Below are 17,223 nucleotides of genomic sequence, written 5' to 3'. Positions count from 1 at the left end.
CCCGCCAAACCCCCTACCTTCAGGTTACCTAGAGGTGCTTCCGGGGCTTAGCGTCCCCGCGGCCCGGTCGTCGACCAGGCCTCCTGGTTGCTGGACTGATCAACCAGGCTATTGGACGCGGCCCCTGTTTATGAATGAGAAACGGTTTACACACGACTCACAACTGCTGACGTTCGAACACTTCCGGAACAAGTGCTTCACTGACGAATTTTGTTCGAACCACAACGCTGTAAATGCTTCACCCACGTACTACAAATACAAATAATCGCCAACAGAACCTAAACACCTATGCCTATATATGCACAATATGCTAATATATTATAATATTAATTTAGATTTGTGAAAAAACCTGGTTTGAATGAACAACATGTAAAAATTTATGAATGCGTCTGCGGGGTCGACCGCTGGATGGAATGGACTCGAGTCGAGGACGGGTTGCCGAACCACATCCACCTCGTCCTCAGAGAAACAAGAGGAACGTAGATAAGAGAGGAAGACAGGAACACATATAGCATAATACAATAAATAACAATTGGAAAAAGCGAAACTATTAATAGAAAAATAAAAAGAAAATATATAAACAGACATAAAAACATAAAACATAAAAAATAAAAAATATTAATATAAATTAATATAATCTTAATTAATATAAATTAATATTAATATTAATATTAAATTAATATAAATTAATATAATCAAACATAAAAAATCGAGAAAGGTATCGAAACAACTAGAAAACGGGACGTGAAAGAAAATGATTATAAAAGGCATAACTTAAACAAACATAAATGAAAATAAGAATACAAATAGATTACACAAATAATAAAGCGTAAGCCTTCAAGAACACAAAAACAAAGTTACCGGCGTTACATTCAACAAAACAATACAACAAGAATATTGTAGCGGAAACGGAAAATCTTTTTCCTCGTGTATTTCCAATATTTTCTTGAAAACGAGCGGAGAGAGAAAGCCCAAGCGACGATAAATAAGAAAAAAAACGATAGCCAACGGGCAAATACGACAGTAATGAACTAGGCGGCGCGAAATTCGGGAAGTCTTCCACAAGTTTTCGTTTCCGCAGTCGTTGTCTAAATTGCTCTGACCAAGAGACATTGGTCGACACAATGGCTACACGTCCTGATGTCTTCCTGCGATGTCTCGTGCATGGCTATACATCCTGATGTCTTCCTGCGATGTCTCGTGCATGGCTATACATCCTGATGTCTGCCAGCGATGTCTCGTGCATGGCTACACGTCCTGATGTCTGCCAGCGATGTCTCGTGCATGGCTACACGTCCTGATGTCTGCCAGCGATGTCTCGTGCATGGATACACGTCCTGATGTCTGCCAGCGATGTCTCGTGCATGGCTACACGTCCTGATGTCTGCCAGCGATGTCTCGTGCATGGCTACACGTCCTGATGTCTGCCAGCGATGTCTCGTGCATGGATACACGTCCTGATGTCTGCCAGCGATGTCTCGTGCATGGATACACGTCCTGATGTCTGCCAGCGATGTCTCGTGCATGGATACATGTCCCTTTTCCCCTTGTCCTTGTAGACCCTGCCATAAACACTGGTGTGGTTTAGGGGGAACATATAGCCAGGCAGACGGTCGGTTTACCAATGAAGTGGAAAGGTTTTTGAAGCATTTCGCTGCGTCGTAGCTCAGCGCCCCGCCGCTGCCCTGCCTCGCAATGGCGGTATTTACCATAAACGAAACTTCACCTCTCTAGCTCTGGCAAGGAATGTGTACCTTTGGTAACGCTCTCTACACAAGCTTGCAAGTATAGAGTATATCTCTATACTTAGCAGGTGTATGTAGCAGGTGTATATCTCACACCTGCTCCCGTCACAAACATCATGAAGACGCAGTAACGTGATATATCTGTATATTTAGCATATCGTAATATATTTAACATATCATTTACATTGAACGTGTGTGTGATCATACCTGGTGCAGATGGTGGTGCAGTGGTGAAAGTTGGCGTGTGTGTGTGCGCAGGTGACCCCCAGCACGCTGGTTCTGGACGTGAACAATACATGAAAAAATCCACGAGGGCCGTGACGAGGATTCGAACCTGCGTCCGGGAGCATCCCAGACACTGCCTTAATCGACTGAGCTACGACTATTATTGACTGAGCTATTTGTTCATTTGATGTATCACGTTAGTGGGATCTCTGTGTGTGTGTCAACAATATATCACTTCAGGGGGGAGTTTCGTAGTGTAAACAGTACGCAGCAAGTCTTAGTCAGAACAACCGAACAATCTACCAGTGGTTTGTTATCTGGTGCGTAAAAATAGTTGTCGGGCCAGGTGTTACGACCAAACTAGCCACGCTGTTGACAAAGGCTGATATCATCGTTATCACCGTTATCACCAACCGTTATTCTCCACTATTGTTGTTTCGCCCTTCAACAAATCGTGTATTGATGTATTCTCTCTCTCTCTTTGAAAATCCCAGCCACTTGGACTGGACGGTAGAACGATGGTCTCGCTTCATGCAGGTCGGCGTTCAATCCCCGACCGTCCAAGTGGTTGGACACCATTCCTAGAGCCTGTTGACCAAACCACACACTAGAAAGTGAAGGGACGACGACGACGTTTCGGTCCGTCCTGGACCATTCTCAAGTCGATTGTGCAAGTATAGAGTACTCACAGTCGACTTGAGAATGGTCCAGGACGAACTGAAACGTCGTCGTCCCTTCACTCTCTAGTGTGTGGTCTAGTCAACATATTTCAGCCACGTTATTGTGACTCCTCGTCTGCACGGTAGAGCCTCCTCCAGTTTAGACAAGTCAGTGATGAGGGAGAGAGTATGGGGGACGGTCAACAACCCGTCCTCTTAAAACAACCCGTCCTCTTAAAAATAACGTCACTTTTGGCTCGTATGCGCGATATGGCTAAATTTGGACGTAATTTGAAATGAAATCGACTCACAAAAGTGACGTTCTGTTCCGTTTTCTATTTGAGTCGTCCAGCTTACCGGTCAGACCCTCACATGAGAGGGGTAACTGTAACAGCAAAGCATAAGAACCAAACTAGAGTTAAAAAGAAACAGGAATAGAAAGTAAACACATTAGGCAGATAACTACGCCATCCACCCTTTGTTAACATCTAAATTAAACATAACAGATTACCATTTAGTTGTGTGCAAGGGTAAAACTAATTATCTTTTGCTTTTAATAGTTTCTAATTAGTGAGCGTCCACCATCTTAGTGAGACAATGGTGGTCCTCTGGGTCCCTGCCAATGGAGAGTGTTTACCTTTGCCGAATGTGCCTCTGTAACCCTTTCCACTAACGCCCACGGCATGGGTATGGGGTGCATAATAAGTGACTAAATTAAACTTTGCATGCACTGTTTAACTCAAGATTTATGAGTTTCACTGACAAAAGTTGTCACTTTGTCTCGTCTTAATTTATACTTCAGTGTGTAACAGTTTATTTCCTTGACGTATTATGGTAATAACTCCCTCTTCAACAAGCACCCATGTTTCTGTGATTGCAATAACACCCTTTTGTTTATACAAAAGTCCAGTTAAAGCATCTTTTATTTATTATACTCGTGTTATTTTTGTCGTATATCTGTAGAGTGTTGTTTTCTTTATGCTTTGTCCCTCTTTATTACTAATGTTGCCAGAAAATACGTCACACGTCAGTAAATTCCCCCTCCACCCTACAGAATTCCTCGTGTACTGTGCCACTTCGGTTGTATGGTTGACACTTGACCTCTCACGCAGTACATCGCATTTTTGACGTATAAATCCCCATACGGCCAAAATACTAAAGTCATAGCGGCTCATAAACCTGGCGGGTTGTTCCGTTTTCTACACTTTGAGTCCTCAGTTAAGTTAGGTCTTGGCAATTTAGTGTATTTTTGTGACGTTGTGACAACTGAAGAGGCCGAGATGAACTGTGTACATCCCCGTTAGAACAGATTCCGGTCAAGCGGTCTTCTCAACCAGTGGGTCGTTATGGTCCGGAATGGGAAGCAACGAGTCGCTTAAAGCGTGAAACATAAGCAATGGCTCACGAGAATCCTCGTTTTCTATATGCTCAGTGATTACTTACGTTAGGTGGGTTGCTTGGGCTCCTGTGTTTCTAGTTAGATTAGGACGTTGAATTGTGTACGTTGAGGCAAACATAAGAGAACTAAGGGGTTTGTAAAGTATAGTTCGTACTCTCAGGCTCAGACGACTTGGTGACGAGGACTGTCGTAACAGCCCACTTGAGGTCTGGTAAAGTCTCCCCTACACTGCGTCCCTCGGGGGGGGGGGGGCAGAGAGAGAGAGAGAGAGAGGGGGGACTAATGCATCTCCCACTACTGGCTTCTCGCTGCCGGTATCCACCTGAATTCCCAATTTATATTTTTCCCTCCCCTCGTTACTAATTGAATTTCTCGTGTGTGTGTGTTTTTTGTTAACGATATTTTCTGTTCGCTTGTGGAGGTTGTTTTCCTTGGGATTTCCTGTTTTAATTCCCATTTACTTTTTTCATAATAGCATATGGCCTTACCCACCTCCTCCTCCTCCTTCTCACTTCCTCCTCCACCCCTCCCCCGCACTACTCGCTTCACTACTGTGCTGTATCTTGAGACATTCACTATACATACACCGTAGAGGGGAAGAGAGAAGAAGAGTGAATAATGGAGCAGAATAATGCAAAAGATGAGGAAAATGAGAGACACAGAAACATATCAACTTAGAAATATACATAGAAACACAGAGAGAGACAGGAGCGAATAATAGATCAAATAATAGACAGAACATAGTAGACAGTCACGTGGCCAGACAGAACTGGTGGCCATAAACACAGTTGATTGACAGTTGAGAGGTGGGACCAAAGAGCCAGAGCTCAACCCCCGCAAGCACAAATAGGTGAGTACAGTTTTCACTGGAGAAATCTTACAGTATCTCAAGCATCGCTTGAGCGTTTGCTCTGTACATTATGAATACTTAAAGCATATTTAAAATATAATCTTTTCATAGCCATCATTAATAATATTAATGTAAGTGTTTTTAGCTGTTAAAGAGAGCTGACTCCATCTATATATTTTCCCCTCCCCCTTCCCTCACACCCCTTTCCTGCTCTTTTCCGTCACATCTCTTTACCCTTTCCTTCCCCTTCTCTCACCACAAAAAAGGTATAAAAAAGCATGGCATCAATGCACTTAACTTTGCTAGCAACAAAAGCGTTTAAGTTTGGGCTGAAAAAGGTTCTGGGCTTACGTCCCATTGACATTTAAAAGCACTCTCTGTAAGATATTTATAATTGTTTTTTTGTTTCGTTTACTAAAGGCCTTTGAGCCATTTTTTGGGAGCATTAGTGTGCATGTTCACTCTTGTGATTTAGGTCGCCTGGGTAATTAAATGGCGTTCACAATGGCCCCGGCGCCGCGAATAATGTCTGTAGCCTCACCCACTGATTTCCGGTTTGATTCGGTAGTGTTCGGTTAATATGGGCTTGACCCGGTCAAGCCGAGGTAATATAGTTCTAATCTGTTCTTCATTTTTCTTCCCTCTATCTCTGTGTATTCTACAAGGTTCATAAAGTGTATTCCACAAGCCATTTTAGCTTCTCTACATTCTACAAGTCTTTTAATCAATTCAACAACAGCCGTGATGTGTATCACATAATTATTATTTTTTTTAGTGGAAATTTGAGCGTGGGCCGTAAGCCTGTACTCACCTAGTTGTGCTTGCGGGGGTTGAGCTCTGGCTCTTTGGTCCCGCCTCTTTAGCCAGCCACTGGCCTGGTGAGTGTTACTACCTTACTCAGGTCGGTGGATGAGTATTTGTTACTCACATGTTGGCTTGAGGAAGGTTATGTCCAGTGGGTTTAATATCAACTTCCTCTGCGCTGTTAAAGATCAGTTATAATGTTGTTTGTTGTGTGAGTGAGTTAGTGTCCCGGGGCTGTGGCCAGCAGCTCTCAGCACCGCTGACAGCTGTTGTGTGAGTGAGTGTCCCGGGGCTGTGGCCAGCAGCTCTCAGCACCGCTGACAGCTGTTGTGTGAGTGAGCAGCGAGTTAGTGTCCCGGGGCTGTGGCCAGCAGCTCTCAGCACCGCTGACAGCTGTTGTGTGAGTGAGCAGCGAGTTAGTGTCCCGGGGCTGTGGTCAGCAGCTCTCAGCACCGCTGACAGCTGTTGTGTGAGTGAGCAGCGAGTTAGTGTCCCGGGGCTGTGGCCAGCAGCTCTCAGCACCGCTGACAGCTGTTGTGTGAGTGAGCAGCGAGTTAGTGTCCCGGGGCTGTGGCCAGCAGCTCTCAGCACCGCTGACAGTTCCTCTCGTCTTCTGGAGCCTGTGAGTCTATCATCCGTGCACATGCACTTGGGTCTCCAAGCCTGATGAGGTGTAAGTGCACTCCTCTGTTTCTCTTGTTCCCTTTCATCAACATAAGTGGCTCGTAAGGAGATAGGTGTCCCCACGCACTTACACACACACACACACACACACACACACACACACACACACACACACACACACACACACACACACACACACACACACACACACACACACACACACACACACACACACACACACACACACACACACTCACACACACATTTCAACTCTCCTACGACCCGAAATAGGCCCAATTATGGAAGCCATTTGAGCTGGTTGGCGACCGTAACATATCGTCACTCTAACAGCCCAAAAGTCTTGTTAATAAGTGGGTGATAACACAGCAGAATGCAGTCGCAGGAACCTCACATTGCCTCGGTAATTATTTACAGAGAAAAGCCCAGGAAAAACAGTATTGGAAGTGTTGCCAATGTCGGCGCAACACACCAATACAGTCATGAGGCTTTCCATTGCGGAATTAAAAGCTATATTCTAAAATATTACGGGGTTGTGTTTCTACAACAAACAAGTAATTTTCATGTTTTTGGAAGCCACCGAAAATTAACAGGGACTATTCGTCTTGTCAGTGCAAGTGACCGTTATAAATGCTTCTTTCTGTAGTTGGGTCGTTAGGTTAACTAGCGGCTGAGCGGACAGTGTGGTGGTCCCTGGGGTATAAAAGCTGAGTGAGACTCCTTTTTTTTCAGTTACAACCCCGCTCCTGTGCCAGGTAAGTCCACTACGGGCTCACCATAGCCCGTGCTACTTGCCCCGCTCCTGTGCCAGGTAAGTCCACTACGGGCTCACCATAGCCCGTGCTACATGAACACTTCGTCCTGAGTAGCTAAATCTTTAACAACAACAACAACAACCTTTTGTTGCCAAGTCCACTACGGGCTCACCATAGCCCGTGCTACTTGGAACTTGTTCCGAGTAGCACGTAGTAGTTTGAGATATCTTTTCTCAATCTTTGGCGGCTTTGTTTACAATTATTAAACAGTTAATGAGCTCCGAAGCACCAGGAGGCTGTTTATAACAATAACAACAGTTGATTGGCAAGTTTTCATGCTTGTAAACTGTTTAACAAATGTAACCAAAGCCATCAAAGATTGAGGAAAGATGTACACGTTCGTAAGTACTTGCGTAACTGCTTCGTGAATCTGGCTCCAGTAACTCCTTGCGCAGCCTAAGGCTTAAACCCCACCTTCCTCACTGGACAGGTCTATATAAACAGCTGAAAAAAAAAACTCCAGAGAAGCCTCAATTATTTCCATCCCATAATATTGTTCCCGCCAATGGCCTAAAGGAAAATGGAATGTGGAAATGTGTTATTAATGTGGACAAAGTCGCCGTCATGACCAAGTGAAGGTTCGGACGGGTCTGTGGCAACTTGTTATCGTCGGCCATATAAAATATTGAATTGTCGCGGACACTGTTCGGGTGGAGCGACTCTGGCTTCAGTGTTCGTTTTCTGTTTCTTAAACCTTTTATGATTTGTTTGTGTGTTGAGATTTATTTGCATTTTCAATTTCTCATTCGTAAATGGCGTTTGGTATTGTTGTTAGTGAAGTTTTATGTTGTTGTTGGTGTGTACTAGGGAGTGTTGCCGCGCCAGGGAGCGACCGGGAACAGTGCATTCACCGCTTTATAGCGTCCAGGAACAAAACAATGAACACCAGCACCGCCTTGCAGCGTCCAGGAACAACAGTAAACACTACCACCGCCTTGCAACGTCCAGTTAACACCAGCATCGCCTTGCAGCGCCCAGGAACAACAGTAAACACCACCACCGCCTTGCAACGTCCAGTTAACACCAGCATCGCCTTGCAGCGTCCCGGAACAACAGTAAACACCATCAGCACCGCCTTGCAGCGTCCAGGAACAAAGGTCAACAACAACAGCAGCGCCTTCTAGCGTTCAGGAACAACAGTGAACAGCACCAGCGTCCCCTTGCAGCGTCCAGGAACAAAGGTCAACAACAACAGCACCGCCTTCTAGCGTTCAGGAACAACAGTGAACAGCACCAGCGTCCCCTTGCAGCGTCCAGGAACAACACCACTTGCAATCTCATGTTTTTATTATATACAAAAGTGGCTTATGATTATTAAAAGCTCGTTCCATTCATAATATTTTTATGTACTGTGAACAAAATGCTGAGCATTACTGTGCCGCTGATAAAAGCCAAGTGTTTTTACTCTGGTGGTGACCAGTGGCAGGTCTGGCGGGCCCCAAGCCTGTTGCAGGTGTGGTGGACGCCCCCAGCCTGTTGCAGGTGTGGTGGGCCCCCAGCCTGTTGCAGGTCTGGCGGGCCCCAAGCCTGTTGCAGGTGTAGTGGGCCCCCAGCCTGTTGCAGGTGTAGTGGGCCCCCAGCCTGTTGCAGGTCTGGCGGGCCCCGAGCCTGTTGCAGGTGTAGTGGGCCCCCAGCCTGTTGCAGGTGTGGTGGACGCCCCCAGCCTGTTGCAGGTGTAGTGGGCCCCCAGCCTGTTGCAGGTCTGGCGGGCCCCGAGCCTGTTGCAGGTGTAGTGGGCCCCCAGCCTGTTGCAGGTGTGGTGGACGCCCCCCTGCAGATCTGGCAGGCCCCCAGCCTGTTGCAGGTGGGGGCCCGCCATATATATATATATATATATATATATATATATATATATATATATATATATATATATATATATATATATATATATATATATATATTCTCATTGAATATGACAGCATATTCTGTATTAACTATTTTCTGGTTTAGGGCTTCTATCCCTCTTACTTAGTGCTCTGGCATCAGGGTTCAGCTGGAAGAATTCACCAAAAGTCATGTTCGTTTTCAAGGTGAAGAAAAAGAAGTGAATAACTGTAGAATGTAATTACACCTATTATAAAATTGCACAACGTTTCGAACCTACATGGTTCATTCTCAAGTGATGTTACAGTACAGGACATTATATTTATACTAATAGTGAGTCAGGTGAATACAAATGGATCGAACAATGGGATCAGGTGTAAACAATGGGTATACAATGGGTATACATAAGGGTAAAGAGTAAGACATAAAGGAGAAAAGACGCTATAGATCAGAAGGCTAAATACGGTACACACACAGATTAATCAAGCGTAGTGGGCGGCGTTTGTCGAGCTGTGTCTTCTATGTTGACATCTTGACGTTCCGGTCTTGTTCTTACTCTCGTGGTGGGTAGAGTGAATAGTTCCGTAACTTGAGTATTTATGGTAGGTTGTTCTATTCTTATGTGGTATTCCACTTGTTCCTCATGCAAGAGCACTAGTAACAGGGATATAGAAGCCCTAAACTAGAAAATAGTTAATACGGAATATGCTGTCATATTCAATGAGACATGTATAAAAGAAAACCTGCTGCCAGTATACACCAATATATTTATATATATATATATATATATATATATATATATATATATATATATATATATATATATATATATATATATATATCCCGGGTGACCCCCCTTGCTCCTCTCCTTTTCTGCCTACCTTGAGGTTACCTTGAGGTGCTTCCGGGGCTTAGCGTCCCCGCGGCCCGGTCGTCGACCAGGCCTCCTCATCAAACAAGGCCTAGTCATCAAACAAGTCACAGAAGTCGTGTCCAGCGAGCTTAACATCTGGTTCTTGGATGATGGTACGCTGGTTGGCTCCCAAGACTCCCTCCTGGAGGACATCAGAAAAATACAGGATCAAGGTGCAGTTTTAGGCTTCATCCTGAACCCTTCCAAGTGTGAAATAATATGTTCCAACCAGGGCATTATAGAGAGAATAGAGGGTGTTCTGCCAAATATCCATGTAACTAAACCTGAAGACAGCACACTCCTAGGAGCCCCCCCTGGGGTTGAATGCCATCGATGAGGTCCTTGATAAGAAAATCACCGACCTTAAGAGGATGGATCGGAGGATTGAGGATATTGATGCTCATGATGCACTTTACCTCATCACCCGATTGTTTTGTGGGGATATTCCTGCGCGGGCCCTAAGCCCGCGCAGGCTCGCCCACTAAGTGTTACCTGTTTCTGTTTTACTTGGGGGGAGTATGAGTGTTTATGACTCGTATGGTCGCTTCAGGAAGATTTTGCCCCCCCCCCCCCCCCACCCCCGTGTGTTTAACAACTGCTTCTGCTCTGTTGAATCTAAGATGAAATCTTATTGGGTTTGTAACTGTGCACTGTGTTAGATAATGTTCCAGTGGTCTGTCGGGCATTTCTCCACAGTGCTGACATTTCCTCTCATATTCCGGAACCTGTAAGCCTGTTTCCCATGCACATGGGTATCTAAGCCTGATGCGATGTAAGTGTACTTCTGTTGTTCTACTGCTCCCTTTCATCAAACTAAGTGGTTCGTAGTTGGTTGAATTCTTGTACCAACCCGCAGATCCTAATGTTGCAACTGCTGTATTGTGGTCACTGTACATCTTTTGCATTGCTCTATTTCTAATTACTTTCTTAATCTGTGATAGACTTTGTGGTATGCAAATGTCTACATTTCTTCTCTTAGTTGCAAGTTTTGCAAGTTCGTCTGCAATGTCATTTCCTATTATTCCCACATGACTTGGTACCCGGCTGATAAGTACCTGACGGCTTTGGCGCTTTGAGTATTTGCATTAATGCTATGACATTTGTGATCAGATGGATGTTGTCACATATGTGTTCTCGTTGCAAGGTTTCAATGGCAGTTCTCGAATCTGTATGTATGATAACATGTTGTCGGTGTTCAGCAAGAGCATGTTCCGAAGCCTTTTGAAAGGCTAGCATCTCTGTTTGTAAAGTCGAACACCCATTTGAGAGTCTCCAACTATTTACAGAGTTTCCTGTCTTAACTCCAGCTCCGGTTTCTTGTCCCTGCTGGTCTACTGATCCATCTGTGAAGTAAGTGAAGCTGTCAGATGCAGAGTTTGCTTCTGTATGCATCTGTGCAATATTACGTAGCAGATGAGGATGAGTCTGGTTCTTTTTTCCTTCAAGAGCCATAGTCTTAAAGTCTGCTTTCAGAGATTCCCACCCCCTTCTGGGGCGTGGAGTTTTCAGTTGCATATTGGCTTGGGGACCATTCAAGCTTGTTCACACATATATATGTATAAATATTATTTATATATATATATATATATATATATGTTTCATTGAATATGACCGCATATTCTGTATTTATTATTTTCTGGTTTAGGGCTTCTATCCCTCTAACTATTTTCTTAGCATCAGGGCTTAATTGGAATAGGAGTTCTCCAAAACTCATTTTCGTACTTTTAAGGTGAAGAAAAGAAGTGATTTACTATAGAGTGTATTACACCTATTTGTATAATTTGCACGACGTTTCGAACCTCCATGGTTCATTCTCAAGTGAACAATCTTACAATACTAGTTGATTTTATACCCGCATTAGGTCAGGTGATAATACAATGAAGGTGAAAAACATGGGGGGATACATAAGGGATAAACATAGGGGCTGCAGAAGGCTTATTGGCCCATACGAGGCATCTCCTATCTAAACACAAAGATTAATCCAGTGTAATTGGCCTGTTATGTTGGACATTGTCTTCTGTGTTGGCATCGATATGTTCTTGTCTTGTCCTTACTCTCATGGTGGGTAGAGTAAATAGTTCCGTGATTTGGGTGTTCATGGTAGGTCGCTCTATTCTTATGTGAATTGCCTCAAGAATTTGTAATCTTCTTGAATCTTGGGTTTTATCTATTATGCAAGTATTCTTGTTCAACATTTCTCTTGTTAGAGTAATGTCATGGGCTTGTCTCATGTGATTCCTAGGGGCACCAGATTGAAGATGGCATGTCAAACGCCTCGTCAGCTTGGTCGACGTCATACCTATGTACTTACATTGAAGGTTACATCCTTCGTGGGGGCAAGTGTACATGTATACAACGCTTGACTGCTGTAGAGGGTTCTCCGTCGGCTTCGGGCTGTTTTTGATAAGGAGTTCGGAAGTCTTCTTGGTTTTGTAGAATATTATCAGGTTTATGTTTTGGTTAGGAGTAGTGCTTTTTACTCCTTTACGGATTATTTCTTTCATTATTCTTTCCTCTTTTATATGTTCACTGTGCATGGTTGATTTGTAATATAATTTTATTGGGGGTGTTGTGGTTTCTGTTCTAGGTTCTGAATTATACCAACGGTCCAAGTGTCTTCTTATAGCAGCGTTTATTTCCGCGTTGCTATATCCGTTGTTCACCAATACCTGAGTTACTCTTTCAAACTCTCTACTCACGTTGCTCAATTCAGAGCAGTGGGTAAGCGCTCGACGAATATAAGCATTGAGAACACTAGCTTTGTATCTTTGGGGGCACTCACTTCTACCGTTCAGGCATAATCCTATGTTGGTGGGCTTGGTATATACGTTGGTGCTTAAAGAGGTTCCTGTTTTTGTTATTAGTACATCCAAGAATGGCAGACTGTTATTTTCACTATTTTCATGTGTAAATCGGAGTACTGACTCTCTCTCTAGGTGTCTTTTTAGGTCAATTAGTTCATCTGAGTCTTTTACTATTACGAATATGTCATCTACATAACGGCAGTATACAGTTGGTTTTTGTCTGCTACTGAAGACCCTATCTTCGATGGTTCCCATATAAAAATTAGCAAATAAAACTCCTAAGGGGGAGCCCATTGCTACTCCGTCTATCTGTAAATACATGTCTCCTTGTGGACTGATGAAAGGGGCTTCCTTTGTACATGCTTCGAGGAAGACTTTTCAAGTGTGGCTCAGGTATGTCTAATTTGGGGGTGCTCTCGTCTCTGTATACTCTGTCCAGTATCATTCCTATGGTTGTGTCGACTGGGACGTTGGTAAAAAGGGATTCAACGTCCAGGGAAGCGATGATTCCATCGGGCTGGGTAGATTTGATCAATTCTAGGAAATCTGCTGATGATTGTAGACTAAACTTACTTGGAGTGTATGGAGTTAGGAGTTCATTGAGTTTTTTTGCCAGGTGATAAGTTGGGGTTGGTATTTGGCTGATTATAGGGCGTAGTGGGTTACCTGGTTTATGCGTCTTAACATTGCCGTAGGCATATCCTAAGCCATAGTCGCCTTGAAGTTTATTGAAATGCACACTACCTTTCTTTGCGTTGATTGCTGTAATTGTTTTGTTTACTTTCCGCTTAAGGTCTTCTACGGGGTTCCTCGTGATTCGTTGAAATTTGGAGTCGTCACTTAGGATGTCGCTAATTTTGTTCATGTATTCATGGGTAGGAATCAATACATATGCTGCTGTTTTGTCGGCTTTTCTTATTGTTACGTCTTTCAGATTTTTTAGTTGTTTCGCTGCTTCTTTGAGTCGTGGGGTTAAGATTGTAGATGAATATGTTCCTCGTTTTTTCCCTGCTTCTGCAAGTAGTTCAGCTTGAAGTGTGTCCGTGGTGATGACTTTTTTGTTGTCTTCTAGCTTATGGATATCGTCCAGAAGCATTTCGATTTCCAGGCGTTTTTGATGCATCTTTGGTTTAGATAAGAATTGACAATTTAGACCAAGATTTAAGAGGTCTCGTTGGTCCTGGGTAAGATCATAAGAAGTCAGGTTAAAGTAGCCATCTTTAGGACGAGGGATTTTTAGCTGTCCACCGTTTAGGGATGTTAACTTACGGAGTGTCTTTGTTTCTACAAGAGTTTTATGTTGTTGTTTCAGGTTAAATAGTTCACTGTTGATGGTTTGCTTGAGTTGGATAGGGATGTCGTACTGGGTCCATTTGTTTAACAGATGCTCCGCCTGCTCTATAAAGGTTTGGAGGGCTTCCTTCTTCTTGTTTAGTTGATGCCGAATGAGCTCTTGCCTATACCTATAGGTAAACTCTGTATTGCGGACTGCTGGGTCATGTGGGTTTATATTGGTGTATACTGGCAGCAGGTTTTCTTTCAAACATGTTTCATTGAATATGACCGCATATTCTGTATTTATTATTTTCTGGTTTAGGGCTTCTATCCCTCTAACTATTTTCTTAGCATCAGGGCTTAATTGGAATAGGAGTTCTCCAAAACTCATTTTCGTACTTTTAAGGTGAAGAAAAGAAGTGATTTACTATAGAGTGTATTACACCTATTTGTATAATTTGCACGACGTTTCGAACCTCCATGGTTCATTCTCAAGTGAACAATCTTACAATACTAGTTGATTTTATACCCGCATTAGGTCAGGTGATAATACAATGAAGGTGAAAAACATGGGGGGATACATAAGGGATAAACATAGGGGCTGCAGAAGGCTTATTGGCCCATACGAGGCATCTCCTATCTAAACACAAAGATTAATCCAGTGTAATTGGCCTGTTATGTTGGACATTGTCTTCTGTGTTGGCATCGATATGTTCTTGTCTTGTCCTTACTCTCATGGTGGGTAGAGTAAATAGTTCCGTGATTTGGGTGTTCATGGTAGGTCGCTCTATTCTTATGTGAATTGCCTCAAGAATTTGTAATCTTCTTGAATCTTGGGTTTTATCTATTATGCAAGTATTCTTGTTCAACATTTCTCTTGTTAGAGTAATGTCATGGGCTTGTCTCATGTGATTCCTAGGGGCACCAGATTGAAGATGGCATGTCAAACGCCTCGTCAGCTTGGTCGACGTCATACCTATGTACTTACATTGAAGGTTACATCCTTCGTGGGGGCAAGTGTACATGTATACAACGCTTGACTGCTGTAGAGGGTTCTCCGTCGGCTTCGGGCTGTTTTTGATAATGAGTTCGGAAGTCTTCTTGGTTTTGTAGAATATTATCAGGTTTATGTTTTGGTTAGGAGTAGTGCTTTTTACTCCTTTACGGATTATTTCTTTCATTATTCTTTCCTCTTTTATATGTTCACTGTGCATGGTTGATTTGTAATATAATTTTATTGGGGGTGTTGTGGTTTCTAACGAGGAACGAGGAACATATTCATCTACAATCTTAACCCCACGACTCAAAGAAGCAGCGAAACAACTAAAAAATCTGAAAGACGTAACAATAAGAAAAGCCGACAAAACAGCAGCATATGTATTGATTCCTACCCATGAATACATGAACAAAATTAGCGACATCCTAAGTGACGACTCCAAATTTCAACGAATCACGAGGAACCCCGTAGAAGACCTTAAGCGGAAAGTAAACAAAACAATTACAGCAATCAACGCAAAGAAAGGTAGTGTGCATTTCAATAAACTTCAAGGCGACTATGGCTTAGGATATGCCTACGGCAATGTTAAGACGCATAAACCAGGTAACCCACTACGCCCTATAATCAGCCAAATACCAACCCCAACTTATCACCTGGCAAAAAAAAACTCAATGAACTCCTAACTCCATACACTCCAAGTAAGTTTAGTCTACAATCATCAGCAGATTTCCTAGAATTGATCAAATCTACCCAGCCCGATGGAATCATCGCTTCCCTGGACGTTGAATCCCTTTTTACCAACGTCCCAGTCGACACAACCATAGGAATGATACTGGACAGAGTATACAGAGACGAGAGCACCCCCAAATTAGACATACCTGAGCCACACTTGAAAAGTCTTCTCGAAGCATGTACAAAGGAAGCCCCTTTCATCAGTCCACAAGGAGACATGTATTTACAGATAGACGGAGTAGCAATGGGCTCCCCCTTAGGAGTTTTATTTGCTAATTTTTATATGGGAACCATCGAAGATAGGGTCTTCAGTAGCAGACAAAAACCAACTGTATACTGCCGTTATGTAGATGACATATTCGTAATAGTAAAAGACTCAGATGAACTAATTGACCTAAAAAGACACCTAGAGAGAGAGTCAGTACTCCGATTTACACATGAAAATAGTGAAAATAACAGTCTGCCATTCTTGGATGTACTAATAACAAAAACAGGAACCTCTTTAAGCACCAACGTATATACCAAGCCCACCAACATAGGATTATGCCTGAACGGTAGAAGTGAGTGCCCCCAAAGATACAAAGCCTAGTGTTCTCAATGCTTATATTCGTCGAGCGCTTACCCACTGCTCTGAATGGAGCAACGTGAGTAGAGAGTTTGAAAGAGTAACTCAGGTATTGGTGAACAACGGATATAGCAACGCGGAAATAAACGCTGCTATAAGAAGACACTTGGACCGTTGGTATAATTCAGAACCTAGAACAGAAACCACAACACCCCCAATAAAATTATATTACAAATCAACCATGCACAGTGAACATATAAAAGAGGAAAGAATAATGAAAGAAATAATCCGTAAAGGAGTAAAAAGCACTACTCCTAACCAAAACATAAACCTGATAATATTCTACAAAACCAAGAAGACTTCCGAACTCCTTATCAAAAACAGCCCGAAGCCGACGGAGAACCCTCTACAGCAGTCAAGCGTTGTATACATGTACACTTGCCCCCACGAAGGATGTAACCTTCAATGTAAGTACATAGGTATGACGTCGACCAAGCTGACGAGGCGTTTGACATGCCATCTTCAATCTGGTGCCCCTAGGAATCACATGAGACAAGCCCATGACATTACTCTAACAAGAGAAATGTTGAACAAGAATACTTGCATAATAGATAAAACCCAAGATTCAAGAAGATTACAAATTCTTGAGGCAATTCACATAAGAATAGAGCGACCTACCATGAACACCCAAATCACGGAACTATTTACTCTACCCACCATGAGAGTAAGGACAAGACAAGAACATATCGATGCCAACACAGAAGACAATGTCCAACATAACAGGCCAATTACACTGGATTAATCTTTGTGTTTAGATAGGAGATGCCTCGTATGGGCCAATAAGCCTTCTGCAGCCCCTATGTTTATCCCTTATGTATCCCCCCATGTTTTTCACCTTCATTGTATTATCACCTGACCTAATGCGGGTATAAAATCAACTAGTATTGTAAGATTGTTCACTTGAGAATGAACCA

The 17,223-nt window shown here is 43.1% G+C and overlaps 2 protein-coding genes across 2 annotated transcripts in view; one reads left to right on the top strand and one right to left on the bottom strand.

Annotated features, from left to right (window-relative positions):
• Positions 1-2,098, bottom strand: part of LOC123752971 (uncharacterized) — a 24,873-nt gene extending 22,775 nt beyond the window's left edge. Inside the window, exon 1 of the mRNA XM_069310484.1 lies at positions 1,953-2,098. The gene's annotated coding sequence lies outside the window, so the exon portion shown is untranslated. The remainder of the gene's footprint in view (positions 1-1,952) is intronic.
• bma (SCY1-like protein bma) overlaps positions 1-17,223 on the top strand; it is a gene marked incomplete at its 5' end in the record, with an annotated part of 234,606 nt that overhangs the window by 154,436 nt on the left and 62,947 nt on the right.

The sequence above is a fragment of the Procambarus clarkii genome, chromosome 67, assembly GCF_040958095.1.
Source record: "Procambarus clarkii isolate CNS0578487 chromosome 67, FALCON_Pclarkii_2.0, whole genome shotgun sequence".
Taxonomy (NCBI): domain Eukaryota; kingdom Metazoa; phylum Arthropoda; class Malacostraca; order Decapoda; family Cambaridae; genus Procambarus; species Procambarus clarkii.
The sequence above is the reverse complement of the archived record's forward strand: the minus strand, read 5'-3'. Positions and strand labels throughout refer to the sequence as shown.